The sequence below is a fragment of the Monodelphis domestica genome, chromosome 4 (assembly GCF_027887165.1).
Source record: "Monodelphis domestica isolate mMonDom1 chromosome 4, mMonDom1.pri, whole genome shotgun sequence".
Lineage (NCBI taxonomy): Eukaryota > Metazoa > Chordata > Mammalia > Didelphimorphia > Didelphidae > Monodelphis > Monodelphis domestica.
Window position 1 is genome coordinate 338,135,406 of NC_077230.1, and position 18,872 is coordinate 338,154,277.

The 18,872-nt window shown below is 41.9% G+C and overlaps 1 protein-coding gene and 1 long non-coding RNA gene across 6 annotated transcripts in view; both read left to right on the top strand.

The window, feature by feature from the left end:
* Window positions 1–18,872, top strand: part of TENM4 (teneurin transmembrane protein 4) — a 749,441-nt gene that overhangs the window by 261,368 nt on the left and 469,201 nt on the right. The window lies entirely within an intron of this gene.
* On the top strand, window positions 5,895–18,340 carry LOC103100770 (uncharacterized). 5 transcript variants are annotated; one of them, XR_466236.2, is made up of 4 exons: window positions 5,948–6,147; window positions 6,327–6,434; window positions 6,545–6,781; window positions 18,112–18,340. It is a non-coding gene; the product is annotated as an uncharacterized LOC103100770 (long non-coding RNA). The 5 variants fall into 5 exon arrangements; XR_008918123.1 differs by adding an exon at window positions 13,622–13,690 and having other exon boundaries at window positions 5,919–6,781; XR_008918122.1 differs by having other exon boundaries at window positions 5,942–6,147; window positions 6,327–6,781.

Consider the following 18,872-nt stretch of genomic DNA (forward strand, 5'->3'; position numbering starts at 1 on the left):
CAGTAAATATTATTATATAGAAGAAAACCATGATCTTGAAGTCATGGGATAGTGGCACTTAATACAGTAGGCACTTAATAAATATTTGATTGATTGAGTCCAAGGTTTTTTCTCTTTAGTACCCATGTGATCATAAGGCAAGTCACATGATTTTCTGTCCCAAGTTGTAAAACAAAGGGTAGGACTAAGTGTCCGCTAAGACCCCTTCTGACTCTAAAACTTGATTATGAATGAAATAGTAATAGTATACTATTTATAGTACATATAATATATATTGTATGATATATACTATATATAAATATATAATATATACAATATATAGTATAATACACACTATATAAAATATATAATATAGTACATATAATATATTATATAATATATAATAAATATTAATAAATAAAATTTAAATAGTATAATAATAGTTATAGTAATGCAAATAACTTGGCACATATTAAGCACTTATTTAATAAGGAGGTTTTCATTTGTGCATTTCTTTTGCTTGGACAGTGTGGGCCAGTTTCATCTCCAATAACAAGTTCCTCCAGAAGCTATTCTTCTGTCTCTTTAGGAGCCTCCAGATAATCACATCTTTCTTTTCAGATGTGTCGCCCACAGCGCACCATTAAATGTCCGTCTTTTGTCCTCCCTTCTGCCCGAGGACTGTGATCCACAGACCGTGACCCTGCTGTCCCTGGTGTCCCGAGGCCCGAGTGGCACAGCTGGACGTGGGCCTGCCTGCAGCTCCATGCCCCAGAACCACTCAAGCAAATCAACTCTAGTGCCTCTAACCTGAGAGCAAAAGATCTTAGCGTCCTAGGCCCCCTACCCCCCCCCCCGGGTCCCCAGACATGGCCAAGCATCCAAACCTCTGGTGCTCGCTCTGTGCCAGAGGCAGCTGAATAGAGCCCAGGACAGACAGACAGCCGGTGCCTTTCGTGCTGTGTGACTGTGGACGAGGCCTCTTTGAACTTCAGTTTCTCATCTGTTTAAGGAAGAAAATAATACTTGTCTTACAGAATTGCAAAGATTTTAAAGCAAAAAGCACTGTATAGGAACAATTATTCTAAGTAGTATTTGGGATTGTTGCTGTAGCTTATTCATGTCATTTATGTAGAGCTGGAAGAGATTTTAGAGGCCATCTACCCCCCTCATTGTACAGATGAGGAAACTGAGGTTCAGAGAAGATAAGGGGACTTACCCAAGGTCACACAGTAGTGAGTGAGAGCCACGCTGTGAACCTCTGGCACCAAATGCAGCTCTCTTTTCACTGTATCATACAGGCACTCTGATGGAAGAGTGAATTCTGAAAGATCTTTAAGTGCTTCTACCCTGACTCATGTTGCATGGTTTCCTTGTTCTGTGGAATTATTTTGTTTCTTAATCAAGTCTATATGGAGTCAACAAGTCAAGTCAGCTAAACTCTGGGAAATCAAGCATTAAAGAATGGCAATCCTTGCCCTCAAGAAGCTTGCATTCCATAAGGGGGAGGTAAGCTATTAAAGGGAGCTAGAAGCTAAAAGAAGGGGGGGAAGATATGATATTAAAGGGAGCTAGAAGCTAAAAGAAGGGGGGAGATATGATATTAAAGGGAGCTAGAAGCTAAAAGAAGGGGGGGAAGATATGATATTAAAGGGAGCTAGAAGCTAAAAGAAGGGGGGAGATATGATATTAAAGGGAGCTAGAAGCTAAAAGAAGGGGGGAGATATGATATTAAAGGGAGCTAGAAGCTAAAAGAAGGGGGGAGATATGATATTAAAGGGAGCTAGAAGCTAAAAGAAGGGGGGGAGATATGATATTAAAGGGAGCTAGAAGCTAAAAGAAGGGGGGAGATATGATATTAAAGGGAGCTAGAAGCTAAAAGAAGGGGGGAGATATGATATTAAAGGGAGCTAGAAGCTAAAAGAAGGGGGGAGATATGATATTAAAGGGAGCTAGAAGCTAAAAGAAGGGGGGAGATATGATATTAAAGGGAGCTAGAAGCTAAAAGGGGATGGTGGGGAGATAATTAAAGGGAGCTAGAAGCTAAAAGAAGAGGAAGGTAACCTATTAAAGGGAGCTAGAACTAAATGAAGGGGGAAAGGTAAGATATTAAAGGGAGCTAGCTGCTAAAAGGAGGGGGAGCAAGGGTAATATATTAAAGAGAGCTAGAAACCAGAAGGGTTGGAGGTGGTCATGCAGGAATGAAGGCATTGTAGAGAACATCTCGACTCAGGAATTTATCAGGAAGAGGAATGAAGACATGGTGGGCAGGCCTGGACCTCTTCCTTAAAATGAAGGTTGGGGAGGAATCAAGGAATCAGAGGCGCTGGGGGGAGAGGGCACTTCCAATGGGTGAAGTAGTTCAAGGGTTCCAGAGTTCCAATTTCCAGAGGGGCCTTTCATTTTCTTCAGAAAGAAAGTCCAGCAGAGAAAGGACATCATCCTGGGGAAGATCCCCGAGGATACGCCTGATGAGATGGAAGCCATCTTTTGGGCTCCCTTTGGATCTGTGGTAATAGATACTGTGTAGCTATTCTCTTGCCTTCTTGGTTTAATATCAGCCCATTTCCTGTCTTCTACCATGAAAGTCATCATCATTGGTAGCCTACCACTGCCTGCTTACACTCACTGTGTATTTTTCCCAGTGACCTTTAATTATTTGCAACATTCATTGTCCTAGGATAAATGCTGCTCCATCATTGCAGCCCTAGAGCACCACTGTAAATATATCGATACTAAATAGATGGGCTTTTGTAGCAAGCAGGCAGCAATGGGGAATTGCAAAAAGCAAGACATGGTTTCCCAAGTGCAATATGTCCTATCTCCATCCTGCTAATTTCCAAGCCTGTTCATGATCCATCTACAGGGCTTGTCCAATATATGCATATTGATGGACTGATTAGTCTCATAATAATTCACATTTATAATCATAAAGGGCCTTCACACACTTTATCTCATCTAGTTCTCCCAACAGCCCTTGGAGTAGTTTAGGAGAATTATTATGATCTCCACTTTACTGGTCTGAGAGGGCTAGAGGGCTGGTCTTGGCACCTGTATAACTGCAGCTCAAGTTTTGCCTCTGACACATACAGGCGATGTGACTGGGAAAGGTCACTGAGTGTCCCAGTGCCCTACTCAAATCTCTTAAGAGAAGAAATTACAGGGGAATCATCATTCTTGATGGAGAGAGCACCAAAGGAGGTCCCCTTCCAAATAAATTGCCCACATCGATGAAATTAGAGGTTGAGACTAACAATTAACAACAAAACCACAAAAAAAGCAAGCAAATGGGGGGGGGGGGATAAACTGACCTCAAGATTCCACAACTTGAAATTTGGGGATTTTATTTGAGATTTTCTGGTGCCAAGTAGAGTGATTTGCCACTAAAATCTGCTCCTTGTGAAATATAGAATCTGTTTAGCTAGTTTTGCATGAATTTATTACCTTTAGCATTAAGAGGAAAATTAGGAAGAAGAGGAGGTTGTGGGGAAATACAATGAGTTATCTTTTGGACATATTGAGTTTGAGATATCTACGGGACTTCCAGGTCAAGATGACCAGGAGGTAATTGTCTGTGGCTGGATCTATAGATACGGGAATCCTCTGGCCAAAGATAATAATTGAACTCACTGATATGTCTACTGACAAGATCACCGGGTGAGATAATATAAAGTAAGAAGAGAAAAGTGTCCAAGGCAGTCTTGGGGGACCCCCATTGTTGGTTGTGACATGGATGATGAGCCAACAAAAATAAAAGCCATCAGACAGGAGCAGAACCAGAAAATACAGAGGGAGAATGTGATCACCAGTGTCAAGAATATAAAGTTAAATATGGTCATAAGGAAATAGATAGGGTCTATGGTGATAAGGAAAGGACTGTGGTCAGAAGAAGACACTTTTATTTTCTCTCTGATTTTTGTAGGGGTGGGAGTGGGGTTGTAGGGGATATGGCTTCCTTTTCAGGAAGATTAGAAAGATGAAATGAGATATCATTGGAACCACCTATATGCCGACTACTTCAGCTGGTTTCAATTCCATTAGTGGGGAATGATAAGGCCTGCAAGTAACTGGAATAGAAGTGTAAAATAAGAGAAATGGGCTCTCCAAATCTTTGATGAGGAAGGATCGTACTGTGTTCCATGCTTCTTAGTAAATATAGTCTACTACCAATAAGTGGTTTGATGAGAATGGATTCTGGATAGAAGAGTCAGCAGACCTGCATTTTAATCCTGGCTCTGCTACTACTTTGCTGTTTGACCTTGAACAGTTCATTTCCCTTCACTGGGCCTCCATTTCCCTCTGCAAAATAAGATTGTTAAGTAAGGGAACTGGGAAATTCCCAATATTTTTTAGTAGGAGAATCTTGCTTCAATCTAAAAAAAAAATTTTAAAGGCTCCTATAAAAGAATATTTGCTGATAGACATGATGCACAATGACTTTAAAAAGTGCTATGGATTCAATAGTGTTTTTAAGTGAATTTCTCTTTTATTCATCACAAAAGCATCTAAGACATGCTGTGATATATTTGTATTAGAGGACAGTGCCAGCCTGGGCGTCAGGAACACCTGAAACCATTCCCATTTGTGATACGTGCTTTGTGGTTCTGGGCAAGTACTTACATGGCTGAAATGATCATCAGAGACCCGGCAGAGATAGTAGTTGAAGGATTCCCTCTATCTGGGAGAGGTATCCTATATACAATTTTTTAAAAGTAAGTAATTGGTGTGGGACATAATTATTTGCGGTACACCGTGGTCATCTTCAGTGTATTTATGGCTCAATATTGCTGAGAATTGTGACCTAGTGAGTTGGAGAATAGCTAAAGTCCCTTCCACCTCTAATATTTTGTCTTTGAAGGTTTATTCCAGCTCTCATATTCTCGGTTCAAGGCTCCTTTCAGCTCTCACATTCTGTACTCAAAGGTCCCTTTCAGATCTTGGCCTTTTTTGTTCTAAGGTCCCTTCTGGCTATCTTTGCTCTGAGATCTTTTTCAGTTCTGATATTCCATTTTCTTGGGTCCTTTCTAGGTCTCATATTCTCTTCTAGTGGCATTCTCTGTTCCAAAGGCTCGTCCAGATCTGGGGTTCTTTGTCACTGGGTCCTTTCCAGCCCTAAATATTCCATGTTCTAAGGTCCCTTCCAGCCCAGAAATAGCCTGTTACCCTTGCTATGCGGAGTTCTTTGTGTGTGGTTGCAGGGTGCTTTGAGGTGTGCCACTGAGGCTATGCAGACTACCAGTGTGACTGGTTAATTGCTCCCCAATTTTAACAGGGAAACCATCTGGCTTCCTCATCTCCCCTTCTCCTCTCTGAATTGCTCTCTTATTTACGTAGGTGCTTTGGATTAAACAACTAGAAAAACATTCCCCTTGCATTTACAATCTTCTGTGACCAAGGTGGGAACCCAGAAACACACACCCATGGAATAGGGGCGGTTGGCTGGTGTGGCAGAAAGTCCCAAGTGTTAGCCATGTCTCCTCTACTACCTCACTGAATGACTTGGGGGCAAAAATCCCCTCACTTCTCCGAGTCTCAGTTTCCTCATCTTTAAAATGATGAGCTTGGGACTAGGGCAGGGTCTTTTAAACGCTGACCACGAGCTTTCCAAAAATTTTTTTGATAACTTTAGTTCATTTTAATTGATTTCCTTTATCATCCTGTGCGTTTTATTTTATACACTTAAAAATATAAGTCAGAATAGGAGTCCAGAGGCTTGACCGGAGTGCCAAAAGGGTCCTTGACAAAAGATCAAAAGATTTTGGTTCTAAACCTAGAAGATCTCAAAGTTCTCTTCAATCTCTGACATTTTAAAAAGACCCCTCCAACTCCTAAGGTCTTTGTTTTGACATTCCAAAAGTCCCTTCTCCATTGCTTTTTGCATTTTAACATTCTACATTCAGTGGCCTTTCTGGCTCTAATATTCTGTATTCTAAGGTCTCTGTTAGTTATCACATTCTACCTTCTGTGTTCTAATGTTTCCATAAGTTTTAGGGCAGTTATAAACCATTAAAGGCTGAAAAATGAACTTGGGGCACTCTGTATTCTTATGTCCTAACGCCCTCTCCGCCTCGGTGACATCTTTAAGGCATATATGGAGAAGAAAGAAAACAGCTTCCCAGCCACTCACGTTGGTCAATATATTATTAGAGCAATTAACAGCTTCCAGCGGTGAGAGGGGAACCGAAGACCCCTAACTCATCTCCTCTTAGCTTTCTGGGGTTTGGGTTGGGGTCTAGGCTAGGATTAATTTCCCCGTCCCAGTCAGCTATACAAACAAATCATCCAGGACTGGAAAAATCCAATTCCAAACAGAGTGTTTAATTGATCTCCATTTATTCCATTCCCAGCAACAGGAAAAGACTATTTATGCTTGGTACCAGATGAATCAGTATGATGCCTTTTCCTTCTGGTCGGCTTGCGTTCCCACCAGAGTTGAAAGAAGGAGAAAGTGACTGGTAATTCATTTATGTTCTCCCTCGGAACATATAGTATTTCTATAAATAACCGCGGCGTGGTGTTCGGAGAGGCTAACGGTAATAATAAGCACGTTTGCACTTTCTCGTAGATTCCAACGACTTTGGGGCATTCTTTTTCTTAACTTCACCCAAAGGGCATCATTTCTCTGATTAAGAAAACTTTAAGTAAGGGAATGTTTAAAGAGATTTGTCCAGGGTCCAGCAGGAGATCCAGAAAGCCTTGCACCTCCTTCACAGTTTGGTAGGATGGAAAGAACCCCCGATTTTTGTCCAGAAGACTTAAGATGAAATCCAATTTGGGGCACCTGATAGCAGAATGATCCTGGGTAAGACACTTCCTTGGCCTTTCTGTTTCCTTCATGTAAAATTAGATAGCTGCTAAAGTATGCTCGAAATCTTTCTGCCAAGTTCAAATCTGCCCTGTGTGTCCCAGGGCAAGTCACTGTGCCTCTGCTTGCCTCAGTTTCCTCATCTGTAAAATAAGGGTAATCATAGCACTGACTTCCCAGGTTGTGTGAGGATCAAATGAGATAACAACAGTAAAGCGTTTAGCACCCAGTCCCCAGCTCTCTATATATGTTTGCTATTATTTTTACTCCAAAAAAAGTGACCTCCCTGTAGAGAACTTGCAGATTAGAAATTATGACCGCTGGAAGTGAGACCTAATTTACAGATCAGTGCAACCTCATTCATTCACACTATCCCAGGACTTGAAAGCTGAAGGAACATTGGAGGCGATCTAAGCCAATGTTTCCAAAATAAAATGAGACTTCAGAGACATAAAAGTCTTCCCTAGGGAGGCCCCTCAGCCTGGTAGTTCAGGGAGGGGGGACTGGGAGCCAGCAGTGGGGAGAAGAAAGTCAGGATTTTAAGTTTCCAGGTTCCAAGTAGTTTGTGAACCGTTTACAGTGTTCTGTGGACCAGCCCTCGAAGCAGAGAAACTGCTGATCCGTTGTGACCCTACAGGGCTTCCCATAAGTTTTAGGGTAGTGATAAGTCATTCAAGGCTAAAACTGAACTCAGGACCCTCTGTGTGAAGTGCCAAGGCAGAGATGGCTAGAATACACAGTTTAATAAGCTGGGTCTCTTACACAAGAACAAAGAGATGAGCGAGATTTGGAGAGGAAAGTTATTGGCGAGGAGGGACAAAGAAGGGGAGCCGTGCGATCATCAGGTGAAATCTCACTAACCGCTTCATTGGACAGTTGAAAAGATGGCGAACCATTCAGAGAATCTAAAGAATAATAAGCACATGTATCTAAAGTGCCACAGTAGGAAGTAGCCATGCCAGGATTCCGGATTCCCAACACGGGAGCCCAGGAAGGGGTGGGGAGAGGGGAAAACCTTTCATGAGGCCACTCACTCAGTGTTCCATTTTACCGTTCTAAAGGCTGGGATATACTGAAGGTCACCCTAACTTAGATAATTGTTTTTAAGGAGATTTAATTGAGTTGCTTTCAAGGATATGTAGTAACTAAGATAATTTCATTTCCTCAAATTATATTCTTAGTGGACTTTCGAGGACTTATTTTAATAACTAGCTCAGACCAATTTGTAATTAGCATAGTAATTGTTTGTATCCTATTAGTGTTTCTAATATGTTTGTGGCTGCTAGAAAAGTTTATTTTCTGAAATCTTTTCATTAGCACCTCCCCTCCCCTTCTACTGAGCAGTGAAGAAAGAGATTGCCCAGCCAAGGTCAGAGGACAAGGCACCCACCAAATAGCTGCAGGAAAGCATGATCCATGAGACAGTCCCCTGGGTTTGAATCTGGCCTCAGACACTTCCTAGCTGTGTGACCCTGGGCAAGTCACTTAACCCCCATTGCCTAGCCCTTACTGCTCTAATGCCTTGGAGCCAATAGACAGTATTGATTCCAAGAAGGAAGGTAAGGGTTTAAAAAAAATGAGACAGTCCCTGCCCTCAAAGAGCTTGCACTCTGCTGGAGAAGATGCAGCTGGTACAAAAATAACTTTTTTGTGTGCTGACTCCACTGCAGGTTGTAGAGCTGTGGGCCTTGGAGACAAACCTTATATTTTCCAAAGTAGATAGTTTGTAGGCGCTTAAATGGAATTTTGTGAAATTTAGTAGCATTCTCTGGCTTCTGTTTAGGCTTCACTCTAGAGCTTTAGGACAGGGACTATGTATTTTTTTTCTTTCGATCCCTAGCACTTATCATAACACCTTGGTAATCTGATTTGTAATTTGTAATCTTTTTGGTTTGAATTGGATTGAATGGAATTCTGCAGAAAGTAGTCCTGTAAGCCAGAGCGTGGCCTCTGACAGAGGCTCCCAGTAGGACCTTGAGCGAGTCACATAATTTTTCTGGTCCTCAGTAGCTCTGTAAGAGCCTGGTAACAAATACAAAGGAGACAGGCAGCACCGACCCTCCTCACATTTGCCTCTCAGAGTCTGTGTCTTCCTTCAACACCAAATTCAAGCAGTACTTCCTGCATGAAGCCTCCATAGCTAGCACCTGCCCTCCCCAACTACCTTGTTTATTTGTATTTATTCTCTTTACATTTATGGATGGAAAGGTCAAAAGGAGGTAAATAGGTGGGCGGATGGAAGGATAGATAGGAAGAAAGATAGATTGATAGACAGAAAGACAGGTAGGAGGAGAGAGAAACAGACAGAGACAGAAAGAAAGAGAGAGAAGAGAGAGAGATGGAGAGAAAAGTAGAAAGATAACAAAGAAGGGGATCGAAAGAAAAAGATAGGAAGAAGGATAGATAGGCAGATCAATAGAAAGACAGATGGGGGAGAGAGAGACAGAGAGAGAGAGAGAAAGAGAGAGAGAGGCAGAGACACACAGAGAGACAGAGAGACAGACAGAGACAGAGAGGAGATAGATCAATCAATTTCCTTGTGACTTAGCCCATTACAGTGTAAACTCTTTTTAAGTGGGAATTTTTTCATTCATATTATTTGTACCCTGAGTCCCAGGCCTGGCACATAGCAGATATTTAATAATGCTTGTTGATTCATTGATCAAAATATTATGCAATGGTTAATTTGAGAATTTGTTTTGCCTGATTATACTTGTAACAGAGGTTTTGTTTTTCTTGTTTTCTAAGTTGTAGGGAGTGGTTGGGGTGGGAAATGGAGAGGAGTAGGAGGTGGAGAAGAGAAAGCAGATCTTCATTTGAAAATCAGAGGAAATATACTTTTTAAAAACCAAAGTTCTATGCTAAGACTGTCTTGCCTGGGGCAGTCAGGGAAGCAATTCTGGAGGAAGTGACACTTGAGCTGGACCTTAAAGGAGTATTAGGATTTCAGCAACTGATGATAGATGAGAAGGAGATGAGAAGAGTAGGGCGCCCAGAATATGACCACAATAATAGCTCACACTTATAATTCGTTAAGGTTTTCAGAGAATTTTCTGCATGTTATTTCAGTATATCCTCACAGCAACTCTGAGAGGCAGGTGCTCTCATGGCCTCCATTTACATATAAGGAAGTTGAGGCAGGGGTTAAATGACTTGTCCAGGGTCACATAGCTAGTGTCTGAGTTGAGATTTGAAGTCAGGCCAGTACCAGTCCAGTGTACTACCTGGTACCTCACCTAGGTGTAAGAAACCTGAGGAGTCACCCAGTTCAAACCGTTCTCTTCACTGCCATCCAGAGCTCCTGTAATTAGTAAGTTACACAGTTAGGATCTGACCCTCCATCTCTTGATTCCACTCAGGAATGACTATTTTAGAGTCTGGAAAGTTTGAGGGGGGGTTGGAGGAGGGAGGGAGGGGAAAGACTCTGGAAACCAGTCATTAATCAGCTTTCCCTGCTTTTCCACTCTTGGAAAGGGATGAGCAGCAGTGTGCGTGCCGCTAATATTTCTGTGACGGTGAGATCATTGCCCATTCTCGACCATTTCCCATTTATGGGGGTAATGTGGAAAAGGCGGTAAAAGGCTGGGGGCTCTGAGGAGTACTTAGGGAAGGGTCCTTTGAAGCTGCAGTGCCGACCGCCCAAGCTTCCCAGAATACAGAAAAAGCCTGTGGCTTTGACCAGCCAGAACCTTTGTGGCCCTCCACAGCAGATAAAGGATTTCTTTCTAACACATTCCATCCTCATGCATTCAAGATGTGGCCCAGTGCGAGCTTTCTCCCCCGGCCGCTCCCCACCCCTCTGCCCCTGTCCAAAGGGGTCCCTGAAGGCTCGGGAATGGAAACTGCTGAATTGCATGTCTTCCCACCCCAGCCCCCCACTTTCTTTCAGATGCCTCTGTTTGTGGGACCAGGGGAGGCACGAGAACTGGGGAAAGGCTGACGTGTTGGACGATGGCTCTTGTTTAAGCGGGAGCTGATGATGGCCAAGGAAGGAAGATGGAGCTTCAAGCCTAGCACCGAAGGCAGATGTGGGAGGGGGCCTGAGGCCTTGGGGGAATGACCTAGCCCCCTCCCAGTCCCCGTGGGGATTCTCCACTCACCCCAGGCAGTGCCAAGGGAGGACAAGTTCCCATCCCCGATCCCTTTGGGATCACCCGCGTGAGCCTTCCTCAGAGATCTGCCTGCTGAGCCTTTTGAGACTGGCTGCTTCCCCAGGTCCTTTCCAGATCTCCATCTAGGATCCTGATGCGGAGCTCTGTATGATTATTATTGTCTTTCAGTCAATTCCAGTGTGTCTAATTCTTCATGACCCCATTGAGAGTTTTCTTGTCAGAGATCCTGAAGTGGTTTTCCATGTCCTTCTCTGGCTCATTTTACAGATGGGGAAACTGAGGCACACAGGGTAAAGGGACTCACCCAGGGTCACACAACTACGTCCGGGGTCAGATTGGAATTGAGGCAGAGTTTCCCTGACTTCAGACCCAGACTCTTGGTCTTTCCATTCTTCTTTAAACTTTTTGAGGACACGTCAAGCAATCAACCAGTAAGCACTTTATTAAGCATCCCTGAAGTGCCAGGCTCTGGGCTTAATCTATGAATGTGCAGTGGATTAAAAAAGAAATCCCTGCTCCCAATAGAGCTTAAATTCAAATGGAGGTACATGTGAAAATAGATGGAGACTAAATAAAAAGGAGCTAAATACAGAGTCATTCAAGGGATGGGTGCCAGCAGTTGGACAGATCAGGAATGGTAGAAGTGGTGCTTGTGCTTTGAGGTAGAGGTGACGAGGGAGGGCATTCCAGGCATGGGGGGAAGGCAAAGGCACAGAGATGAGAGATGGAGCATCCTGGGTGGCAGAGAACAGCCAGTTTGGCTGGAGCTCAGACTACAAGAAAGGGAATCCATGAGGCTGGAAAGGTAGGTTGGAGTCAAGTCGTGAAGAGCTTCAAAAGCTTAGAGGACTTTATCGTTGATCGTAGAGGCAATAGGGAGCTGTTGGAGTTGTTTGAGGAGGGAAGTGACGTGGTTCCATCTCTGCTTAAAGAAAATCATTTAGGCAGCACTATGTAGTAGGATGTGTTAGAGTAGGGAAGAGCCTCGAGGCAAGGAGACCCATGAAGAGGCTGCTACTATAATCCATCCAAGAAGGGGGCACAGCACTAAACCAAGGTGGCAGCTATAGTAATAGCACGAATGGCTCAGATATGAGATACATGAAGCAAAAAACAGCAAGATTTGGTGACTGCTTAGATAGATGGAGTGAGACAGACAGACAGAGACAGAGAGAGGAAACAAGGGGTGGTGAGAGAGAGGAGGAGAGGAGAGCAAGGGAGAGACAGAGAGACAGAGAGAGGAAACAAGGGGTGGTGAGAAAGAGGAGAGGAGAGCAAGGGAGAGACAGAGAGAGGAAACAAGGGGTGGTGAGAGAGAGGAGGAGAGAGGGAGAGAGAGAGAATAAAAGTTGTGGGGTTGCTGAATGGGGAATTGGGGAGTAAGTTGACATGTCCCACCTAGGAACAACAGCAGAGTTGGTTCATCATGATCTCTGGGTGACTGATGAAAGGATCCTGGAAGAAAGGAAGATGTGACAGTAAGATTTTTTTTGAATCAGCTACTTGAGCAGTTTTGGTTTGAGCTCCAAGGTTAAGTTATTGGCCTTACTTAAGTTATTTGGAGTCAAGCTAGTTGCTTTAGCTTTTCAAAGTAAGCATATCTCAGATGACCTTGGTCATTCATTCTTGCCTTCTCTGCATTAACCCCTTCTCTGCTAAAATCTCTGAAAAGTGGTCAGATAGCCTCAGCTTGAACACTTCAGTGATAGGGAGCTCACTACTTCCAAGAGAGCCTCATTCTTTTTTTGGATGACAGTAACAAGAGAACACATTGAACTAGTTAAAGTAGATTTATAGTGTTGTAATTGTGATCGAACTATATCTTCCTTTGTGTGGATGTGAATTGACACAGACTCTGGATCCCGTAATGCAAGCCACATTGGGGAAAATGTGCCGCACTCACCAGAAATTTGCCCACTTAGGTGGAGGACAACTGGAACAAATTATATGCATTCTAGCTTGTTATACTGCATTGGCAATAGACATGATCCCAGTAACTTGAGTATTATAGCAGCACCGCTGTAGTTAAAGTTGTGTCAGCCTTTCCATTCTGCACACACTTTCAGATGTTTATGGCTGGAGCATAAGAAATTTCCTTACTAGCTGAAACTTGACAAATTGTGGAAAGTTGTGAAGAAAAATTCCCCCTCTCCTCTCTTGTCCTGTTCTCTCCCTCCTTTCCCTTCCTTTCCCCCTTCTTCTTCTTCTTCTTGTTCTTGTTCTTGTTCTTGTTCTTCTTCTTGTTCTTCTTGTTCTTGTTCTTCTTTTTGTTCTTCTTCTCCTTCTCCTCCTTCTCCTCCTTCTCCTCCTTCTCCTTCTCCTTCTCCTCCTCCTCCTCCTCTCTTTCTCCTCCTCCTTCTCCTCCTCCTTCTCCTCCTCCTCCTCCTTCTTCTCCTCCTTCTCCTTCTCCTTCTCCTCCTTCTCCTTTTCCTCCTCCTCCTCCTTCTCCTTCTCCTCCTTCTCCTTCTCCTTCTCCTTCTCCTCCTCCTCCTCCTCCTTCTCCTCCTCCTCCTCCTTCTTCCTTCTTCCTCCTTCCTCCTCTTCCTCTTCCTTTTCCTTCCCTTTCTCCATCTCCTCCTCTTCCTTCTCCTTCTCCTCTTTCTCCTTCTCTTCCTCTTCCTTCCTCCTTCTTTTTCTCCTCCTAATGCTTTCTCTCTTTTCTTTTAAAAAATTTTGGATAACTAGACTGAGGAATAAATCCTTCTTTCATTATTTTTTTTCCAAGAGCACAGACAAGTCCAACCAACAGAGAGGCTCTCTTGCCTTTTGTGGTTCAGTTGTTTCTGTTTGCAAGGTAAGAACTAGAGTTCCTGGGTTCTTAAGCCTGGTTTTGATGCTTTGTAATCTTGAGTTAATGATTTCATAGAAACATAGTATGTCAATCTCTAAACATCATCTCATCCAGGTACTTTTAACCCGAAGTCCATAGATGAAGTCCATGCATTTATTTTTTAATACTTTTATAACTGCTTTTCAACATAATTGGTTTCATTTTTATCCCTCTATATTTTATTTTATAAGTTTAAAAACACAATTCTGAGAAATGGTTGATAAGCTTTGACAGACTGCCAAAGTCTGATGTCTCTCAAAAAGGCTAAGAACTCCTAATCTAGTTCAACCTTCTTATTTTACAGAAATGGAAACTGAGGCCCAAACAGGCTATGGGGCTTAGACTCCCATAGTTAGTAACTGACCAATCTGAGTCTTGGTTCTAGATTTTTTGGCTGTGCAAAGCCCTGATTCCACCACTTCACTGTTCTACAGCTTTGTTCAGCAGATTTTCCATTGTGTAAATTAAATCAGTTTGGTACCATGGAAGAAAGCACTGGGAAAGAGTCAGAGGATCTGGGTTTGAATCCTGTTTTTTCCAGTGACTAGCTCTTCCTAGAAATGGTGGAGGAATTTGTGAAGAGAGAGAAGAATGAAAAAAACCAACAACAACCAGATTTGGTATTGGAGGGGTTGGTATTGCTATCAGCTACTTGCCTGTGGGACCTTACATTAGTCATTTAACTCTTGTTTTCTCACATAAAAAAAGGGAGGTTGAAACAACATGATGATCTTTAAAGTTCAATCCAATTCTTAGTCATAACCTTAATCCAATGGTGTAGTCATTAGAATTTAACATTAAAAGGCCATCTAGCTGAACCCTTTCCTAAGTACATGACTTTCCTTTTTGTCCCAGACCAGTGGGCTTCCCAACACTAACTTTACCCCTTCTGGTAATGAGGAAATCAGGATTTATCAAGACAACTGTTTTCATTTTGGAATAATTCAAAATTATTAGATCTTCTTTACATGGAGCTCAAATCTGCTACTCCCACCGGCTCTGAACCTTATTTGACATTGTGGGGTCAAATAGAATCTTTTTTCACTGATGGAAGGCCTTAAAACAATTAAAGATAGTCTTCTCTTTCCCTACTTAATCTTTTCTATCCCAAGCTAAATATTCCCAGTTCATTCAGCCATTCACAGTTTTAAGGTATAGAATCATAGATTTAGAGCTGGAAAGCTCCAGATCCACATTTACATTCCATATTTTGCAGATGAGGAAACTGAGGCCCATAAAAATGAAGCAGCCTACTGATTGACACATATTTAGTGTGAGGAAGCATTTGAACCCAAGTCTTCTGACTCTAAATCTGAAGCTTCATTCATAATCCAGTGATTCCCATTTAGTATTTCAAAGGGATTTGAGATAATGATCCAAGGACTTCCTGCTAAAAATCCCTAAAGATGCTTTAAAAAAGAAATCACTGTAAAATAATAGTATTAGTAAATTACCCAAGGGGTCCATTACACATTTTTGTTATTGAAAGGGGTTTTCAGAGCAAAAAGCATTGATAACCCTCCCAGCTTTCCCTTTTATCCTGGTTTCCCTCCTCTGGAATGCTTACAACTTTTCACTGGCCCTCTTAAAATGTTCTGGTGTCTGAAAGGGAGCCACTTTTTTCTGGTGTGTTTTACACAACCACCCACTTCAAGGCATGGTCAGTGTGAACAAGGTATTGTTTAAATGGCCCCCGGTTCCTAGAAGGTCAATACGTATTGGTCTGAAAGTTGTTATTCATTTTTAAGGGCTTTGAGATCCTCAGGGGAGAGATGATTTTTTAAAAATTTTGTTCATAAAGGAAGAATTGTTCAGAATGACTTTCCACTTTATCTAAAAATGAAAGCAGTCAAAACAGAGTTCATAATGGAAAAGGAATTCATATATTCCCTTGAAAGAATCAGAGAAAAATGCTATTTTCTCTCATTTGATGTTCTTCCCAAATGGCAGGACTTCTGATGTTTGGGCCTAGCTCAGGTCTTGTTCACCAGCCACAATGATCGGAAAACGAAGGGTATTATGGAACCACATCAAAAATCTTGCCCAGAACAGCATCAAATGGATGATGAAAATGCACGGGTGATTTTTGTCCTTTTTGAAGTTGGCTCTTAGAAGAGCACTTCAAGCTTCTGGGAATTTGATGGACAAGAGGAGGTTGAAGATGAGAAGAACCTTCCATTTGTCATTTCAAAGGGAGGCAGTGGGCTCTACAAGTGCCTTAGAACCTGGTGTAAACAGGCGTGTGGGCAGGTGGCCTTGGGCTGCTATCTGGCCCCAAGACTGTGCTTCCCTCACTTATCTTCTTTTCCAAGCTAATTTGAGCTTGTACCCTGCCCTGCACTGTAAACTGCCTCCATTGAGTCTCCGACCCACCATGACACAGGGCCATGATCATTAATTAATAATTATAAATAATATTTATATGTAACATAATAAATAATTATAGATTTTTATAATAAATATTTACATATAATATAATAAAGAATAAAGACTTAATAAAACTGTTTAAATAATAATAGACACCAGCCACCACTGGATGATGACTTTTTTTCCACACTAGCCTTTTGAAAGAGGTAGAACAGGGATGTTTTGGTTTGACATATTTTGTTCAAGGTTGTGATTTCATTACTATGGAGAACTTCTGTTGTGTCAACTCTGTCCCCTTGTGTCAATATCCAAATTTATCAGTGATGTAGCCTTAGATGATGGCAACAGCAATAACAATTCACATTTATATTGTTTTCTTAAGGTTTTCACAGCACAGTTACAAATATAATTTCATTTTATCCTCGCAGTGACCATAGGTGGTAGGTGCTATCATTACCCTTATTTTACAGATAAGGAAAAGGAAAAAAGATGGAGGCTCAGAGAGGTGAAGAGATTTGACCAGGGCCAATACAGCTAGCAAATTATTGGGATCAGGGAGGGGAGAGGGGCAGCAGACTCAGACCTAGGTCTGCCCGACTCCCACATTCAGTGCCCTCCACTATGATGCCTCTCTGAATCGGCATTGTTATTATGAAACTTACCTTGTCAGTTACCAATGACCCATGAACTGTTTTGCATCAGACTATATTGTTTTTTTATGTTTTATTTACTTTTTATTATTATATTATTTTTTATAATTTTATATTTATCTATTATATAGTATATTATTTTAAAATTAATTATTTAAAATAATAGGAGACTGACCATTCTCTTGGAATTTAAACCATTGTTGAATTTGGCTATGGCTTGGGTACGAAGAGGGGAAAAGAAGGGTAGAGAAACCAGAGATAGAGAGTACGGCAAGGGGCAAGGATCTGGAACTGGGATGTCAATTTACCAAAGATTAGGCCAATTCAAAGATGTGGGTGACCACATCATGGGCTGGATGTTATTGAACCACCCGAATGAAGCCCATAAGAAGGGTCAAATTTTTATCCCCCCCCCCCCAACTGTGAACTTATCAGTAAAGTGGTTGTGGTGATTAACCAGAGACTTTTCTTTCAGTTCAGTTTGGTCAGTTTTATAAGAAGGGACAGCTAGGTGCTGAAATAGATCACCAGGCTTAGAGTCAGGAAGACTCATTTTCATGGCAAGTCACTTAATCCTTTTTGCCTCAGTTTCTTCATCTCCCAAAAGAGCTGGAGAAGGAAATAGCAGAGCAAAGGAGTATCTTTGCCAGCAAAACCCCAAACGGGGTCACAAAGTGGGGCATAACTAAAATGGGACAACAGTCCCAGCCATTAGTAAAAAACACTGAAGATTTGCCTAAGCGCCATGCAGGGAACAGTGGAGGCTATGAAAAAAAATCAAAGACTGGGCTTTTGCTGCCAAGAAATTTACGGTCTCAATGCAGAGAGAAAACATTGCCCATGCACAGTACAGAGAATACAAAGCATGTTATGGTCAGATGCCCAAAAGGTCTTTTTCATCCCAGGAATTCTGTGAATTTAATGAGTGGAACCTAAAGTGAAGTTTAACTGGGAAAGAGTCCACATTAGGATCAAAAGAGAAATGTTTGAAGCCCATGTTTTCAAATCTACTAACTTTGCAGTCATTAGGCAAGTCCCATACCCCCCCCCCCGCCTCAGTTTACTCAGTCATAAAATATTGGTTTTATTCATTATATTGGGTTGAATCAGATGACTTCTAATCTCTTTTCCAGCTCTAAAAATCTTATGTTTTTCATCTCTGAGTAGATCATAAAATTTGTTAGTCTACAATTTCTTACCAACAGCCCCAAGTCATGATCAAGTTCTTGCTCCTGCTTCATGCAAAAATAGAAAATAAGTTGGGGATAAAAAGGGAGACCAGGGTCTGGCTCTAACCTGATTTATTCTGCCACCCAAGTAGAAGAGTCTTCAAAGAGACAAACAGATTTCTTTTAAACCCCTCTTCAGAAATGCTAGAACGTACTTCCTTTGAAACTGGGCCTACAAAAAGATCGCTGTCACAGGCTATGGAAGAGCAACTAAAGACAGAACCCAGCATCACTTCAGTGCTACAAAAAGGCAGAAGAGGACTGGACTTAATATCATCCTCCCCATGTGACAGATAACAAAATCAAGGCTTAGGGAAGTGGTTATTTTCTCCAAAACTGATTGTCAATAAATGATGAATCTTAGCGTCTTCTGGCTACTATGTCAATGATCTTTCGACCATACTCCTGTGACTCTCAACTCCCTTGTCTCTTTACGATTTTACCCCTGTGAATAACTTGATTTAAAAGCCGAATATGGGTTCTTTCGGAGTTTAACAATCAGAGAAGCCCAACTGAAAAGCCATTTATTCCTTCTGTAACTTTTTATTTCTGGCATCCCTTTAGAGGAATCAAGTTTCTATTATCAGTGGTAGCCTTTGCCTAATACTTGCATGTTTGATTTGGAAGAGACCTGAGGGTATAGAATGTGAGAATACTGAATGTTGAAATGTAAACCTAGCAAGCATGGAACATCAGCTCTGGGTGGAGGAAGGGACTTTAAAAAGCAGAAAATTAGAGTAATAAATGGAGAATGAAGAATAAAGATCAGGGAATGTCTGAGCCAGGCAGGGGAAGGGACTTCAAAACAGAGAGGGCCAGAAAGCAGTGAATATAGAACTTAAGAATAGTAAGCATGGAAGTCCTGAACAGAAAGGCACTTAAAACATACAATGTTGGCGC